The sequence below is a fragment of the Arachis stenosperma genome, chromosome 7 (genome assembly GCF_014773155.1).
Source record: "Arachis stenosperma cultivar V10309 chromosome 7, arast.V10309.gnm1.PFL2, whole genome shotgun sequence".
In the NCBI taxonomy this organism is placed as follows: domain Eukaryota; kingdom Viridiplantae; phylum Streptophyta; class Magnoliopsida; order Fabales; family Fabaceae; genus Arachis; species Arachis stenosperma.
The window spans coordinates 89464491-89482965 of NC_080383.1; positions in this window are offsets into that span (position 1 = coordinate 89464491).

The window sequence follows — 18475 nt, forward strand, 5'->3', positions numbered from 1 at the left end:
TATATATGTAAAGAGAACAAGAAACAAATCAAAGAACAGATAATTTGTGGGAATAAACAATTTTATAAAATTATCCTATTAGATAATGTTAATAGTTTTGAATGAAAAAACATGTTTTTTTTTTTTGTACTGACAGTTAAACATGGTCTACAAATTATTAATAAAAGAAAAGAGATTCAATAGATGATATTAATATTTTTAAACATATTTAGTCAAGATAGCAAAAGAAATGATTCAACACTCATGAAAGATTATAAATAGACAATTTCATGGGATATTAGTTATTTGTCTAAAATTATTATTCAAGTACATCAGGTTTAGTTCATCCAAAAATATAAAAAAATAATGATCATTTTTTAAGAATGTCATTGAAGTAATTAATGGAACTTATATTCAATCTGCATGTTAGTTCCACAAAGCAAGCCAAATTTGGTATTGATGTCATGTTGATAATAAAAAAAAAAGTAGATAGTGAAAAAGATGATGATTTAGGGTTTAATTTGCTTCCATCCAACTCTGGTTTAGTTGGTTTTGTCATGTTATCATACACTTATTAGAAATAAATATTGTAAGTTACTTTATTTTTTTTATTATTATTATAAAATGAGTAATATAAGAGTCAAATATATACTCTAAACTTAAATGATATGTACAAAAGGTTTTAAAACTTATGCAAGTTACTTGTTATGTATGGAAAATAGCAAAAATTATTTCTTTAAAAAAATTCATACTTGGATAAAAAATTGAAAATAAATGATGATCGATTCAAAACCAATAATAATAAATTAAAACCTATATCATAACTAAAAACTAATTATTTTAGAATTGTGATAATTTCATTAATTTGACCATGAATATTAAATATAATTCAATATAAATAATAATTTTATACTTATATATTTATAATTATATAATTTAAATATGATATTTGTCATATATTTTAAGTTTAATCATTCTAAAAGTCTTTATAGTTTTACCGAATTTTTAATCAAACTAATAATTTTTTTTAGTTGAGTCCCTATACTATATCAGATTTTATAATTAAACCCTATTAACAGTAAATACTAAAAAAAATGTATATGTAATATGAATTTACTAATTTGCCTATATCCTCCACTTATTGGGTTCATTTGACCTCAATGGTTGTGTCACTAGGAGATGGCGGCAATGGCGTTGTCGGAGCAGCAACAACAACATTACCAAGAGAAGTGAATTAATGACGAACTCTCATACCTAATCATAGTCGCAGAGCGAGTTTTCGACGGCTAACGAGAATGACTCGTTCAAGACCGAGTGCTACGAGCGACCCCTTCAAGAAAAAGTGCCCCTGGCAGCCCCACTTTCAACGAGCGACCCTTTAGCCGTATCATAGTCGAAGCCTCCAAGAACCTCAACTGCGCTCTCTCCCTCCAAGAACCTTTAGCTGTGTCACCATCATCTCCGCCTCAGACTTTCGCAAGGTCCTCTTTGTCGCCACCAAAGCAAAAGCTATCTTTAAATTAAAAACCGAAACATACTATGCTTGATTTTTATGGAATTAAAAAACTGAAACACACTACTACATGAGTCGTGATTATGGACGGACCCTCTGGCAACCGTTTCAGTGATGAAGATTATCAATGGTCTGGCTATCAGTAAATTTTGAAGGCATCAGTAAATTTAGTTGGTTTTAATTTTTAATTTTTTTTTAGGATTTGTTTTATTGATGGCATAGCTATCAGTAACCATCACTAAATTTCGGTGTGAGAAAATATTACCCGACAGCTTAACCATCTATAAATATATACGTGGTGTTAACAAAATATTATATTTACCCATGACCTATAAGTTCAATTTAATAAAACGAATGAATTTAACGTTGTTAATTGCCGTCGGCAAAATTGAATAAATGAAATGCAGTGTTTCGCCGCTGTCGCATGTCAATAAAGGGCTAATCAGATTTCAAATTCGTAACCCTCCCTCACCTTCCTTTCATTTCAGATTCTCATTTCTCTCTCAACCTTCTCACTACCCTCACTTTCTCTCTACATTTTCTCCCCCTTAGAAGCTCCGTTCAACATTTCATCACCACCATTGTGACAGTGGTGAGTTTTTCTTCAATCTAATCGATTTAATTTTTTTATTAGTTGAATTTTTTCATTCGTTTTTTAGTGTTCCTATTTTTTGATATTTTGAGTTTTGAGATTTGACCCAAATATATTTTTTCAAATTCTTGGTGGCTTTATAAAGGATATTGATGTTGCAACTGCAGGGATTTTTTGGTTGCTTTTGTTGTTTTTGATGGATCAAATAGTTTAATTTCTCCAACTAAGTTGGCATTCATTTATCTAATTGTGTTTTTATTGCTAATAAACTAAATTGAACTTGAAAATTATAAATAATATAAGTGAAAGATATTTTTAAATCGAAAAAGTATTTACCTTGATAATTATTGCATGTTTAAGATAGAGACTTAAACCCCTAAGATAAATTCGTAGAATGGGAGAGGCAAAATAATTATGTGGGGGGCATAGAGATCCTTTGTGAAGGCAAATAGTTTATTTGTTGACGTGTAGTTTGTAATTATACATTATCTATATTTTTTATCACTTGTTTGTGTATGATTAGTGTATTTTATTATGTACTAAGTTTAGAGTAATGTTAATTTTATTATTTATAAAGTACAATTGATTAAATGACAAGGTTTATAAATTATTTGACAATATATAATAGGTATCGAAGGATAAAATTCTTAATATACAATGAATTCAATTAAAAAAATTTAGTAAACAATAATTTTATCGAGAGCTAAACCTTCGGTAAATATGTTATTTCTTTTGTACAACGCTAAAATTACTGACGGTTTAAATATCGGTAAATATTAATTTTTTAATTATTTTGTCGACGTTAATATTACCGACAATCTAGCCATCCATTAAATTAGGTCAGCTTTTTCAACTAACCATTTACCAACGTAATTTTATCGATGTTTTAGTCGGCAGTAAATTTAATTAACCATCAGTAATATCGAAATGTGTTGTAGTAACAATTTAACTTTTCTAACATAAAATTAAAAAAAAATATGCATGCTTGTCTACAAATTTTAAGAGTAAAGTGACAATTAGTTTCTTGAGGATTTCGACCTTGGACTAATTAGTCACTGAAGAAAAAAACTAAATAGGTCTTCCACGATGGTAAATAAGAGACATATTACGTCTTTCCATCAATTCATCATGTAAAATTTAATTGTAGTGGTTATGTGTATCGTTAACTACAATAACGTGTCTGTTTATAGAGCATTGTCAAGGAGATAACAACTTTTGGGGCGAAATTTCATGCTTCGTGGGATTCGTAGTAAATAGAGAGCAGTTGACAAGAGTTATATGAAAACTTAGAAAATAGCGAATGTTTCATTGTTCGAAATAACATCGTTCTCATATTCACGTGGTAGCAACGAGACATGTCACTGTAAATAGTTTCATTTTGCATTAACTATAGACAGAAGGACATAATGTCTCTGCTGCTTGCTATCATAGAAAATCCAATTGATACTTTTTTTATGGATTAATTAGTTTGAAGCCAGAATTATCTAAAATGTAATTGTCCCTATTCAAATTTTAATGAATACTTATTACAAGATATTTATAAATCACTTATAAAAAAAGATTAAGATCCTCTAAAGTGAAAAACTAGGTAAAGTGATAAAGTGAACAGTTAATCATTTTTAAATTAAGAAAGTGAGACACACATTTCATAAAAGTTACAAAATCGATAGTGATTAGCCTATTACTTTACCACTTTACCAACAACTTCTTCACTGTAGATGATCTAAACTAAAAAAAAAAAGACAACTTTTTAAAAGAGTTAACACATATCCTTTTAAAATCCTTTATCACTACTTGCTTTAAATCTCATGATTAACGCTTCCATTCAATTCCAATAGGGAGTATTATTTCGCAAGTTTAATTTTTGAGATTTAGATCTTGCTAACGAATTTTATTTGGTTAAAATATCTTTGTTTTTTCCATGACAATAGTTTAATTTGATTTAATTTTGTATGTAAAGTTTGAAATAAATCCTAATACTTAATTGAATTTTCAGACATTATAGTCTACAACTAGAATTCTTATTCTAATATAACAATTATAAATCCTTTCTTTAACAAATAAAAATAAAGTTATTTTTTATTGAAATTACTTAGAAAATTAAAAAAGAAAATAGTATCGAACTAGCACAAAGGGAAAAATAAAAATTGGAAGCAAGAAAAAATTCATACAGAAAATAATATTGAACTAGAAGAAGAAAGAAAAATAAAAATTGAAAATGAGAATTTCACACAACAAATCATGATTAAATGTATAATACTATTTACATGATAAATTACAAACAAACTACACAGAATCAAGTAACTAATTTCAATTTTTTATTTACATTTTTGACAATCTAATTAGTTGCCATTAGATAGCGACATAATGTACTAGTCTTGATCCAGTGGACGAGGCATTCTCGATTATATACATGCTTATAAGGCATTGATGAAACTTGTTTTACATCATCACCATAATCAAATATTGCACATCTCTGTTGCATTGTTATTCTTTTCAAGCTTTACTTTCTGAAGAGACTCAATGGCACTCTTCAACGCAGGGACCATCTTAATATTATTAGTATCTCCGATGGACTCTTCAATGATCAAGTCGGTGATAATGTTATTGTAGTCATCAACATTCAATGACGAATTCTGGAATGAATTCATCAACGTACAATAATGAATATTGGATAATAATATCTAAATCCAATATGAACAAACGAAAATCAGGTCTTTTATAGAGGAATCCGGAAGAACGAGTTTGAATTATTGCTTTTGTGTAGGATATGACATCTGCCATCATGTTATGCATCTAGACGTTTGGTATAACAGCATCAGCGCAATGCATTTGCATGGGTGATGAACCGTTTTAAAGGAACTTTTGCACTTGCATTAGAATTGAGTTTTGAGGGACGTCGATGCTGCAACTGCAAAGATTGTTTTGTTGTTTTTGACAGATCTAGTAGTTTAATTTCTCTAATTAAGTTGACATTGATTTATCAAATTGTGTTTCTATTGCTAGTAAACTTAATTGAACATGAACATTATATATAATATAAGTGAAAGATATTTCTAAATTGAAAAATTTTTACCTTGGCAATTATTGCATGTTTAGGATAGAGACTTAAACCTCTAAGATAAATTGTAGAATGGGAAAGGCAAAATAATTCCGTGCAGGGACATAGAGATCCTTCCCGTTTATTTCTTGAAGTGTAATTTGTAATTACACATTATCTATATTTTTTATCAATTTTTTATGTATGATTAGTTTACTTTATTGTGTACTAAGTTTAGAGTAATTTTTTATTATTTATAAAGTACAATTGATTAAATGGCAAGGTTTATAAATTATTTGATAATATATAACAGGTGGTATTGGAGAATAAAATTCTTAATATAGAAAGAATTCAATTAAAAAAATTAGTAAACAATAATTTTACTAACAGCTAAATCGTCGATAATATTTAATAATGATAAATTAGTTATTAAATTTACCGACAACTCTGGCGTCGATAAATATGTTATTTCTTTTTCACAACGCTAAAATTACCGACAGTCTAAATATCGGTAAATATTAATTTTTTTAATTACTTTGTCAACGTTAATATTACCAACGATCTAGCCATCCATTAAATTAGGTTGGGTTTTTCCAACGTACCATTTATCAACATAATTTTACTGATGTTTTAGCTGTTGGTAAATTTAATTAACCGTCAGTAATATTGAAACATATTGTAGTAACAATTTAACTTTTCTAACATAAAATTAGAAAAATTTATGCGTGCCATTCTCAAAATTTTAAGAGTAAACTGACAATTAGTTTCTTCAAAATTTTGACCTCGGACTAATTATCCACAGAAAAAAGAAAAGTAATTAGGTCTTCAACAATAGTAAATAAGAGACATGTTATGTCCTTCTATCAATTCATCATGTAAAATTTAACGGTAGTAGTTATATGTACGGTTAACTACAGTGACGTGTCTGTTTATGGAGCATTGTCAGGGAGATAACAACTTTTGGAGCAAAATTTCACGCTTCATAAGATTCATGATAAGTAGAGAGAATTTGATGTGAGTAATATGGAAACTTAAAAAATAACGAATGTTTCATTGTCCAAAATAACATCGCTCTCATGCTCATGTGGTAGCAATGAGACATGTCACTATAGATAGTTTCGTTTTGCACTATCTATAGACAGAAAGATATAATGTGTCTGTTGTTTGCTATCGTACAAGATTCAATTGGTACTTTTTTTCTTTATAGACTAATTAGTCTGAAGTCGAAATTCTCTAGGATATAATTGTCACTTTATTCAAATTTTAATGAATACTTATTACAAGATATTTAGAAATCACTTATAAAAAAATGATTAAGATCATTTAAAGTGATGAAGCTGGTAAAGTAATAAAGTGAATAGTTAATCATTTTTAAATTAAGAAAGTGGGGCATACAATTTATAGAATTTACAAAATCGATAGTGATTAATCTATTACTTTATCATTTTACCAACTTCCTCACTTTAGATGATCTAAAGTAAAAGAAAAAACTGAAAACTTTTAAAAGAAGTTAACACATATCCTTTTAGAATACTTTAAAATCCTTTATCACTTCTTGCGTTAAATCTCACGATTAATGCTTCCATTCAATTCTGCTAGGGAGTATTCTTTTGCAAGTTTGATTTTAGAGATTTAAATCTTGCTAACGAATTTTATTTGGTTAAAATATTTTTTTTCACAATATAGGTTTAATTTGATTTAATTTTGTATCTAAAGTTTGAAATTAATCCTAATTCTTAATTGAATTTTTAGAGATTATAGTCCACAGCTAGAATTCTCATTCTAATATGAACAATTCTAAATCCTTTTTTAACAAACAAAACTAAAATTTTTTTCTTATTAAAATTTCTTAGAAAACTAAAACTGAAAATAGTATCGAACTAGCACATAAAGAAAAGTAAAAATTGGAAATGAGAAAAATGTTAAAACAGAAAATAATATTGAACTAGAAGAAAAAAGAAAAATAAAAATTAAAAATGAGAGTTCTACACAACAAATCGTGATTAAATGCATAATACTTTCACATGAAAAATTACAACCAAACTACACAAAATCAAGTAACTAATTTCAATTTTTTTAATTTGCATTTTTGACAAATTAATTAATTTCCATCGGATAGCGACATAAAGGACATAAAGGATAAGTCTTGAGCTAATGGACGAGGCATTCTTGATGATACACATGCTTACAAGGCGTTGATGAAACTTGTTCTGCATCACCACCATAATCAAATGTAGTTAGACAAATACTGGACCTCTCTATTGCTTTGTTAGTATATTCAAACTTTATTTTCTCGAGAGACTCAAGAATACTATTCGACGCAGGAACCATCTTAATATTATTAGTGTCTCCTATGGAATCTTCAATGATCAAGTCAGTGATAATGTTGTCGTAGTCATCAACGTCTAATGACGAATTCTGGATAATGAAGTCATCAACGTACAATAACGAATTTTGGATAATAATATCCAAATACAATCTGAACAAACAAAAATAATGTCTTTCGTTGAGAAATTCGGAATGACGAGTTTGAATTATGGCTTTCGCATAGGATATGACATATGGCATCATGTTATAAATCAAGACATTTGATATAATAGCATCAGGGAGCATTTGCATGTGTGATGAACCGTTTTAAAGGAATTCTTGCGCTTGCATTAGAATTGAACTTTGAGATGAAAACGAATCAATGGCTCTTAACACTAGATGCTATAACGACCCAACTTCTAGCATGTCATGATCACGCTAGAAGCGAAGCTTTACTAACTTGCTTCCCTTAAACCTTTTCTATTATTTATTATATGAGCTTAATTCGTTGTTAAAACATAGTTATGTTGCGAGGTAATTTTTTTTAAATGTTTTGTTTAACAAGCTGAAGCATTCATAGACGAAATAACAAATAAATGAATAATAACATATAGGAGTTATTAGCAACCACACACATATATACATCTCGTGTTGGTCAACAATACTCGGTCATCTACCCTCAAAACCGGTTATACTTAGGAGGTTTCTAGCTCACTTTTCAATAGTTTTTATTCAAAACCAACTTTAAAACCATGATGCACAAAAAAAAAATTTAAACCTACTTCAGAATATTAGGAAGGATTTTCTCACCCTTCTCTTGCTGAAATTGAAGCTTTCTTAGTTCACACGGCACCTAGACAAGAGATCTCATGAGAAAACATCAAAAATAGTTAGTTTGGTCATAATTTCTGTATGGCCAAAAATTTCAAGAGGGAAGAACAGCCATGAGACCTCATCTCACCTTAGGAAAACTGGTATGAATGTGTAAATAATGAAGAAAAGAATACTTTAATCGGTTTAGATTTTTAGTGAGGTTTTTAGGAATCAAAAGAACCAAGCTTGAAGCTTGATGTTCATGGAAGTTCTTTGAGTTTTTCTCTCAACATTTTAGCTAAAGGAAGAAGAAAGAAGGGGCACTACAAAAAAATACTGAATACCGTCGGATTTACCATAAAAAATAATCTGACGGTATAAATCTCGTCAGTAAATATTTATCGTCAAATTTATTTCGTTCGCTGGTAATTACTGTCGGATTACCAGCTCAAGAAATTAATTGGTTATTGTCGGATATTTCCGACGGTAATGTTAGCGCCAAAACATGTTTTTACGCGCCATGTTACCGTCAAATTAATCCTATGGTAATTCCGACGGTAATGTCATTATTCTTTTGGAATTTGAAATAAATTGTCAATCTTAATTTTAAATTTAATTTTTTTTTCACACAATTAGTGGTCAATTCGTAAATAATGAAAATTTTTTTTTCGAAATAAATAAATAATACAATGTGAAAATTAAATAAAAGTCAACTATACCGAATAAATGTATGAAACGATAAATAAAAAAAACTAATATCAACAGATCTAGGTAGTCGACATCGTCGTTAGCCATGTAGCCCTGAGTCGACGGTGTAGAAGGCAGTGATGATATTCGCGTGCCACCAGTACTTCCGCTGCGACTTGCAGCAGGACCACTGCCACCACCAGCAGTGCTACCACCAGCAGAGTCGATGCCAGCAGAGCAACCGGGTCTGATACACCTTCATTTGAGCCTCCATATGCTGCATCCGTTTCGGCGACTCCCTAAACTCTAACCTGAGCTCATCCGTAGACATCACGCGGGTGAGGATCTTCTGATACCTCTCCCGATAATCGTTAAGCTTCTAAGCCTGCTAGTGAAAGTTGTGTTGGAGCTCCTGGACTTGGAGCCTCAAATCCATGCTTTCCTCGGGCTGGATGGCTTGACTAGTAGCGGAGCCTGACGACAGCCTTAACGTCGAGGTCTAGAGGCTACTAGCGAAGAACGACCCCATCCCCATCCCGTATACGCGGTTCTTGTACGAGGCTAAGGCGATCTCGCACCAAACTACATCAGGGTGGACGACTAAGGCCACAGATCCATCGGCGATGTCCTCCCCACTTTGCTGAGACTATTGAGTCGTGGCCTCTAGTCTCTATGTGTAGGACTCATATGCAATTAACACAAGTTACTGTGTGATTAGTAAGCTAAGATAGATATACAGTTAATATCTAACAAGTTCATAGCAGAAGATAATCAAACGTATGTTTATTCATATAATTGTATTGAGACCACTGATCAACAAATCTTGCTTTGTTCTCTTTCAGCATGTGGGTGTACTTGAAGGTGTTCGACAAAGTAGCCTCGCAGTCTAATGACTTCAACTACATAAGTTGCATTAAAATACAAAATTATTTGAATGCCTACTAATGATATGCAAAATAGATAACATAACGAAGTTATTAACAATATTAAAGGAATTACATTCCAACTTGGCCTTCATCTTCATGAAGGCCGCGCGAGCCGCCGATGTACTTTGATGACCTCTCCAATGCCCTGTTAGCTCGGTTGGTGAGATGCCAATGCCTGAACCTCGTATCAGTCTTCCAATGAGCAAACATACCCTTCTTTACCTCCGGTCGGAGATAGCACATCCGCTGGTCCCGGCTGTGGCGAACATCATCCATCATCTGCTAGAGCCGCCGACCTATTAATGCACCACTATTTTGTGGTACACTTTGTGCTTAATTTTTGTGGATTTTATCCTCTTTTCCCATATTTATTCAAGGAAATGGTATGGTTTCATAATTTTCTCCTAAATTGTGCTTAAGTATAAAAATATGCTTTTTAGGCCCTTAAGTTGTTAATTTTGATTCACCTTTGATTCCACTAGATGCCTTGATATGTTTATTAGTGATTTCAAGATGAAAAGGGCTATGAATGGATCAAAGGAATGAAGAGAAAAGCATGCAAAGTGGAGAAATAATGGAAAACCAATAATTTGGGATGCACTCATCGACGCGCATGTGCAGCAAACGCGTAAGCGTGGAAGTGAAGTCGCTTGGCAACGCGTACGCATGGATAGCAAATTGTCAAGCGATGCGTACGCGTGACCCATGCGTACGCGTCAGTGCTCGCACGTGACCCACTTAAAGTGAATTCGTTGGGGACGATTTCTGGGCTTCCCAGGCCCAAATCCAACTCATTTCTGATGCTATTAAACCCAAGGATAGAAGGGGGATGAGGGAAGTTAGTTACCAAGTAGTTTTAGAAGTAGTGGAGTTGAGTTTTATCATGCTTTTAGGATAGGTTTCTAGAGAGAGAAGCTCTCCCTTCTCTCTAGAATTCGGATTATGATTAGGTTTAATTCTTCTCTAGATCTAGGTTTAATTTCTTACTTTCATCTTGTTTCCACTACAATTTCTTGTTGTTACATCTTTGCTCTTTTAATTTTCTTGCCAATTTCTCTTTTGATGTCTCTTTCATGTTGATGCACTATCATTGGATTTGGATTTTATTTTAATGCAATTCATGTTTTATATTCCATTGTTGTTCAATTGAGTTGTTGTTATTGTTTCTTTATAATTGGATAGTTGTAGGTTTAATATTCTTGCAAGTTTACAATGCCTTCCTTATATGCCTTCCAAGTGTTTGATTAAATATTTGGAAGGATGTTAGAGCAGATTTTTGTATTCTTGGCTTGGGAAGGTAACTTAGGTGAACTTGAGTTACTAATGTCCAAGTGTTGATTATTGGTGTCCATTGACTCTAGCTTTTCCCAAATTAATTAGTGAGAAGGCTAGGACATATGGATTATGATTAGTGTAGCTCATTTGACTTTCCTTTATTCATTAGAGGATGACTTAATGGGATTAATCCTTAAAATTATCATATTGTGTTTAGTGACAAGGATAAAGATCCTTGACCATCATTCCTTGCCAAGACCTTTTTATTATTTGAGTTTCCATTTACTTTCTTGCCGTCTTTCATGTTTCCTATTCAAAACCCCAAAAACACTTGTCCCATAACCAATAACAATAACACTTCCCTGCGATTCCTTTGAGAGACGACTCAAGATTTGAATACTTCGGTTATTATTTTTAGTGGGGTTTGTTACTTGTGACAACCAAATTTTTGCATGAGAGAATTATTTGTTGGTTTAGAAACTATACTTGCAACGAGGTTTCATTTGTGAAATTCTACACCATCAAAAACCCGTTCATCCATCCTATGGTCAAATATCTTTCGGATGGCCAGGTCGTGCTCAGCATCCCAAATGAAGTGCAGCTGCAACAAAGAAGCTTCAAATTCAGTTAAACAAGATAGAGGATATAAACTAGCAAAAAATAATTAAACAGAAACAATTAATGTAATTACTGCCCATTTTTCAAACCAGCACTGCCTGATCTCAGTGGGGATCTTTGTGTAGCTACGCCAGGGGTGGTCGTACATCAATTTGATGACATTCGTCATCTCCTGAGTACACGCGTTTGGGTTCGGCAAAAACCTAACAGCAAGAGATCTCCTAACGTTAAATCTAATATTCTAAAATTTACCGTGATAGTATCTTGGAAAGTGATGTTGCTGGGACAAAGGCTACATGGGACAATGTTTTTGTAGGAAAGGTTATTGGCGTATTAGAATTTAATTTAAAAGTGATTAGTTATAACAATGTTGAATATTTTATTATGCTTCAGGTGACATGTAGTGTAGTTGATGGTTGTTTTTTTGGATCTGACTTCTTGTGTTTACTTTGATGATGTACATATTGATTTTTGTCATTATCTTTAGCCTACGTGCTGCGTACATTGACCTTTATTGGTTTTTATTCTCTTGTATTAGGATGATATGTAAGTTGGATACATTGATAGTTTTTTGTTATTAGGCCCATGTATGTCATTTTGGACTTGGTGGGTTACATTAAAAAACTGAATGCATAATGATGAATTTGATTGTGTTGTTGTAGGTAAGTATAATATAGTTAGTCTGAGTGGAATAGTAAATAGGTTTTTTATTTTAGAAGATATTTTTTCTTATTAGTTTTTTTATTAATAGTAAATTTCATCCCTGAAAATTGAAATTAGTGATTTTGACCTGTGAAAGATAAAACATTAGTCGAATTGGTTCTTCTTGGTGGAGTTAGATGATAACGTTTCACATTTAGTATCTCGTGGCAATTGGACGTGGTAGTTTAATGCCACATGTCACAAATAATAAGAATAATTAAGTTATTACGAAGTTATTTTGTCATTTGTATTTAAAAATTTGGTTAGTTTGAATTACACTTTTGTTTAGTGAATCTTTTTATATAGATAACTTGATTAAAATATGATTAATTATATACTTAAAATTTTTATTTTTTGAATCTTACTAAATAAATACACTGGTTAAGTTAAAATTGAAATTTTTAAATTTTTTAAAAATTTATAAATTTTTTTATTTTATTTAATATATATGGTATACGAGAATAATTGAAAAACCCATTTGCAAAAATAGTCGTTGAGTTTGATTAGGTTAATGCAATTTTTTAATATTATTCTACTTAATTATCCTATTTCTTTGTCTTTTTCAATTATCATTTTGTTTTGCTTTTATAAAAGAATTTAAAATTTCAAAAAGAATTTCGAACTAAAAAAAAATATAGAAAGATAAAAATGGATAATTAGTGATAGATTTGACTAAGTTTTGGGTGAGATCCGAAATATTAAAAAATACGAAGAGTACCCACTACAAAAAATTACCGGAATAGCGACCGATTTAGGTGGTCACTAAAACCATTGTCGCTAAAAAGAAAATAGCAACCACTTTCTGTCGCTAAACGTTAGCGATCGATTTTAGTGACCGATTTGTTAACAAGGCCACCAAACCCTTACCAAAGATTATCGGTCGCTAACAAAATCGGTCGCTAATTTGTGATCAAAATTTTCGTTATTAAAGCGGTCTCTGAGCAAATCGATCATTAAATAGCGACCAACTTTTCAGTCGCTAAATCAGTCGCTAATTAGCAACTAAGCATTTTAGTAACCACATTTTCATGGTTGATCCTAACTTTTTAATTATTATTTTTACTAAATTTTTACATTTAGGCCATTAAATATTGAAAAGTAAACAACATAAAAGTAAACAATAACCAAAATAACATAGACAACAATAATAATAACACAAAATAAACAACACTCTTCATATTACTAATTACATCAATTAACAGAATTACACTTAAATCCATTGACATAGCAAGTAACAGATTGGTCTACTTTTTCTTGATTTTCTTATATACATTCTTGTCTAACACCTATATCTATCTATCTATCTATCTATCTATCTATCTATCTATCATAAGGATATTCAAGATGATTTTCAGTGACCTTGAAATGTTGGGGACGTTGACCAGAGCAATGTAGATTCTATATTTTAAAATATCCTCTTTCAAGATTCTTCACCTACAAAATTCAGAACATGCATCTTATAAACAATAGGAACCAACATCATGATGGAAATAGAAACAATTCATGCGACCTCAATCAAATATGACATATTTGTTCTGATTCCTTGCAAAATGAAAAAAACATAGATACAATTTGTATACTTCCTCCTCATCAAAACAGAATATCTTTTTGATAAGTTCATATCCTCAGCTTATTCAAATTAGTTATATACCAGACTATTTCTGGCATAGCAACAGTAAATATTCAGCAGAATGCATCCCATGGAGTTGCACAAAGCACCACACTCCACCAAAGGTTCTCCAATTAATAAATTTAAAACAATTGACCTCATTAATATCTTAATACCATTAAGCAAAAAATTTGAATTTAGACGAATTATGCTTCAGCTAGATTATTTATTCCTATCTTAAGTAACAACTAACAAGGCTATCTCGTGAACTTGTCCTTCATACTGTTTGCATTATCCTTCTTGTTTTGTGAGTATTATTTCTTTGTTTATCCAGAAAAAGAATACTTTAGCTTGATTAAATTATCTTAAGTGGCACTAACAATCAAACTGTGAGTCTGTGACTAAACACAAAAAAGAAATAGAATGAAAAGAACTTACAGTTCGCAATTGCTTATCTTTATGGTCAATAGCATTGTTTGAGAAGTTCTTTGACATGCTGAAAAAAGAGAGATTTGATGTGTGACACTCCTAAAAAAATGAAGTCAATAGAACCATTTTAGCTCCTCTGAAGTTGATGCCTTCATGAGTTAATTTATGGACACCGCCCATAAGCATAAGAAGGATTGCTCTCTTTATGTCTTGATGACCAAAAACAGTTGGAGCAACACTGTTAACAAGTTTTTTTAAGAGAAATTTGACATATATAAGGGTGATTTTTGTGTGTGTATATATATATATATATATATATATATATATATATATATCATATCAATACTTTTATTAAAATAAGTGTATATGGTACAACATGAAGGACATGTCAATACTATCTCTTCTTTAGTTTGTGATTTGCATAAATCAATTTATGGATGATCACAAACACTGAATCAATTTGGATTCACTAAGGCAAAGTTTGATGTGTCTTTATTCATGAAAATTGCTTCTTCTTATGCTATATATTTACTTGTATATGTAGATGACATAATAATGACAGAAAATAATAAATCAGAAATCTCTTCTCTCATTAGAAAGCTCAATGCAGTATTTTCTTTGAAAGATCTAGGAAAGTAGTTTAGCTATTTCCTTGGGCTTGAGGCACATTACTTGCCACGTGGACAGCTCTTGATCACTCAAACAAATTATGCTAATGAACCTTCAAGGAAGTGTGGTATAGATCAATCAAAACCATTACCAACACCATGAAATAGTGATAGTTTTGAAGGAATGTGTAGATTGATCTTCTCATAATCTTGCTTGAGACTTCTATTGTAAAGAATGTAATGAACTATTCATAAAATGAATGAAGACTCTTTTTAAGGCTCAACACAAAGAAAGAGGTTAAAGGAATAGATAGCTCACCCAAACAGTCCTAAAACTAGGAATAGAAGTATTTTACCTTAGAATTTTTTGACAGAGTGTGAATTCTTATTTGTGTTTATATGTGGGAATTCAAAAGAGCAATGGGGAACAACACCCTTTATCCTTGGTAATTAGTGATTTAGTCTGACACCCTCTTTTGATTACTTAAAATGCACATTACTTAGTAGCTTTATTATTGCTATTGCCTACAAAATATTTAAATTATGACAGATACGAATCATTCAGTTATGGACCCATTAGCCTTGAAATGAGCATTCAATGTGACATAATAGAGATAATAGTTCTATGCATTGGAGACATGGATATGGCCAGATGGCATGATCATGAAAGACAACTTTTAAAATGGCAAGAGATAGTGTCCTTAGTTTCTTTTTTTATCATTAAAAAAATGGTATTTTAAAAATTAAAACAAACCCAAAACTAAAATATTAATAACATAACTTCAATAACAGTTACTATTGAATATGAAGGACAATTTGTCTTTGTTGGAAATAATCTAAAAAAAAGTTAATTGATATTAATTAAAAATGGTCTCTCCCAGCATCCCATTCTCTTCGCTTGAGAAAGAAAAATAAAGAAAGTATTTATTTTATTTTATTCTCTTCAACTAACTAATGAAATTTAGGACTTACAATTTCTCATACCAAAGAGAATAAAGATAGACAAAGACAAAAACAACTTACTGTACAAGGGGGAAGCCAAGCTGCCTTTACTCATGTAAACATATACAAGCATATGTTGCCCCTTTTTTGCACAATATCCAACCAAATTAAAACAGTTTGCATTGAAATTGAAATAGAACAGGTGATAATAATAATAATAATTAATATAACTAGCATAACTAGCATTATTGTACCATGCACCAGAAGAGGGAAAACTAATAGTAATATGAGCTTCCAGTTACCTGGTAAGTAAATGAGCTAAATTAGAATGCTGCCTTACTAATCAATAAAAGATACCTACATAAGAATTCAAGGCGGCTTCCTTTTTCTGCAAGTAAACGAGGAAGAATTAGCAACTCATCATTTACCGTAACATATAATACTAGGTGAAATATCCACTAAACCATCGAAGAAACTAAATAATGACAAGTAGGAACCTTCTCAGAGCTGGATGACCGAAATGCATCCCAATATCTCTTGAATTCCAATTCCAGTTCATGCCTTTCCCTGATTTGAAGGTTGAAAGATCATGGCTAAATCTACAAAGTAGATGTGGCTAAGCTTCGATAACTAAAAGAGTAAAAACCCTACTTGCAAAAATAAAGCAATGCAAAAACTTTGATATTACTAGCATTTGAAAGAGAAAACCTGAAAAGCAGCTAAACAGTCACTGATATTGAAAAATAGGAACAAAGAGAATTGAAAGGAAATGCAATGAATGAATGAGAAGAGAGGGAAAAGGTGAATGAACCTAGAAGCAGGAGATAAAGAGGAAGAGGAAGAGGAAGAGGCATTGGCATCGCAAGCAGTGGGGGAAGAAGCGGAGGAAGAAGAATGAAGTGGAGTTGGAGATCTGGCAAATTCAACGAAGCACATCGCTAAAACCCTAACTAGAGGAAAAAAAAAACAAACCTAACAGAATAGATTGGAATCAGTGATTAGGAGGTTCCCTGCTTGAAGATGACGATGAGGAGGTTACCTGCTTAAAGACAACAAAGACGGCGCCGAGATCTCAACAACAAAGGCGACGACATCAAGACTGTAGAAGAAAATGATGACGACACCTCATGAGACAGTGCCGAGATCGCAGAAGACGATGCCGACGGGACCTCGGTACCGAGACGCAGAACATGGTGGCGAGGAAGACGACCATGGTGCTGAGAGACGATAATGGTATCTAATTAGAGATGAGAATGGTGTGTGGGTGGGTGAGTTAGCGTTAGCCAAGATAATTTAGATAATATTTTTATTATTATTAATTAGCAACCGATTTAGTGACCACAACTTTAGCAACCGAATTAGCAACTAACCACGTTTCATTCAATTTAATTTATTGATCAGTTGCAAAATTGGTCACTAAATTAAAAAACAGCGACCGATTTTGTGACCAAAAGTCCCAAGGACATTTCTTCTTTTATTTTGGCTGCTAATTCGGTCGCTAAATTAAAAAATAGCGACTGATTTTAGCGACCATTTATATTCCAGCTGTATAAAATTATTCGGTTGCTAATCCGGTGGCTATTAGTGACTGATTTTTGTTTGTCACTAAAATCAGTCACTAACTTAACAATTAGCAATCGATTTAGCGACCAGTAATTTAGCAACTGAATTAGCGACCAAATAATTGTTCACCCTATTTCACTATTAGTTGCAAAATCGGTCGCTAAATTAAAAACTAGCGACCGATTTTTGTGACCAACACTCCCAAAGTCATTACTTTCTGTTTTGGTTGCTAATTCAGTCACTAATTGAAAAATAGCGACCAACATTATTCTAGTTGCATTAAAACCTTATCGGTCGCTAATTCAGTTGCTATTAATGACTGATTTTGTCGGTCGCTGAATGTAATTTAGCAACCGATTTAGCGACCAAAATTTTTTTGGTCCTAGAAATTCTATATCGGTTGTTATTAGTAACCAATTTTTTTGGTTGCTAAAATCGGTCGCTATTCTGATACTTTCTTGTAGTGACCCGATCAATCTTTGACGACTTACAAAATTGACGTTAAGAAATATAGGCCGCTAAAGGATGTTTTGAGTAACATACTCGGCAAAGTTTGTATTCCGTCGCTCTCCCCAAGAGGTTAGTGACATTAGGGGAGAATCACTTCACAATCTAGTCACAACATGTACCAGATAACCGGATTGAAGGTAACTCTCACTATGGGTTTCCGATCATAGACCCTTATTAGAATTGTTAACTTCGTCATTCAAGTTGTTTAGCTCACATTTTTTGGTCACAAACCGTGTTCCTATGACAGACCCTCATTAGACTTCTTAAATTCATTGTGGAAGACAGTCTAGCTCACGTTAATACATTGAGTGAGCACCGACAAAAGAACGTGTATCCTTGTTAGACAACCCGTTGAACTCATT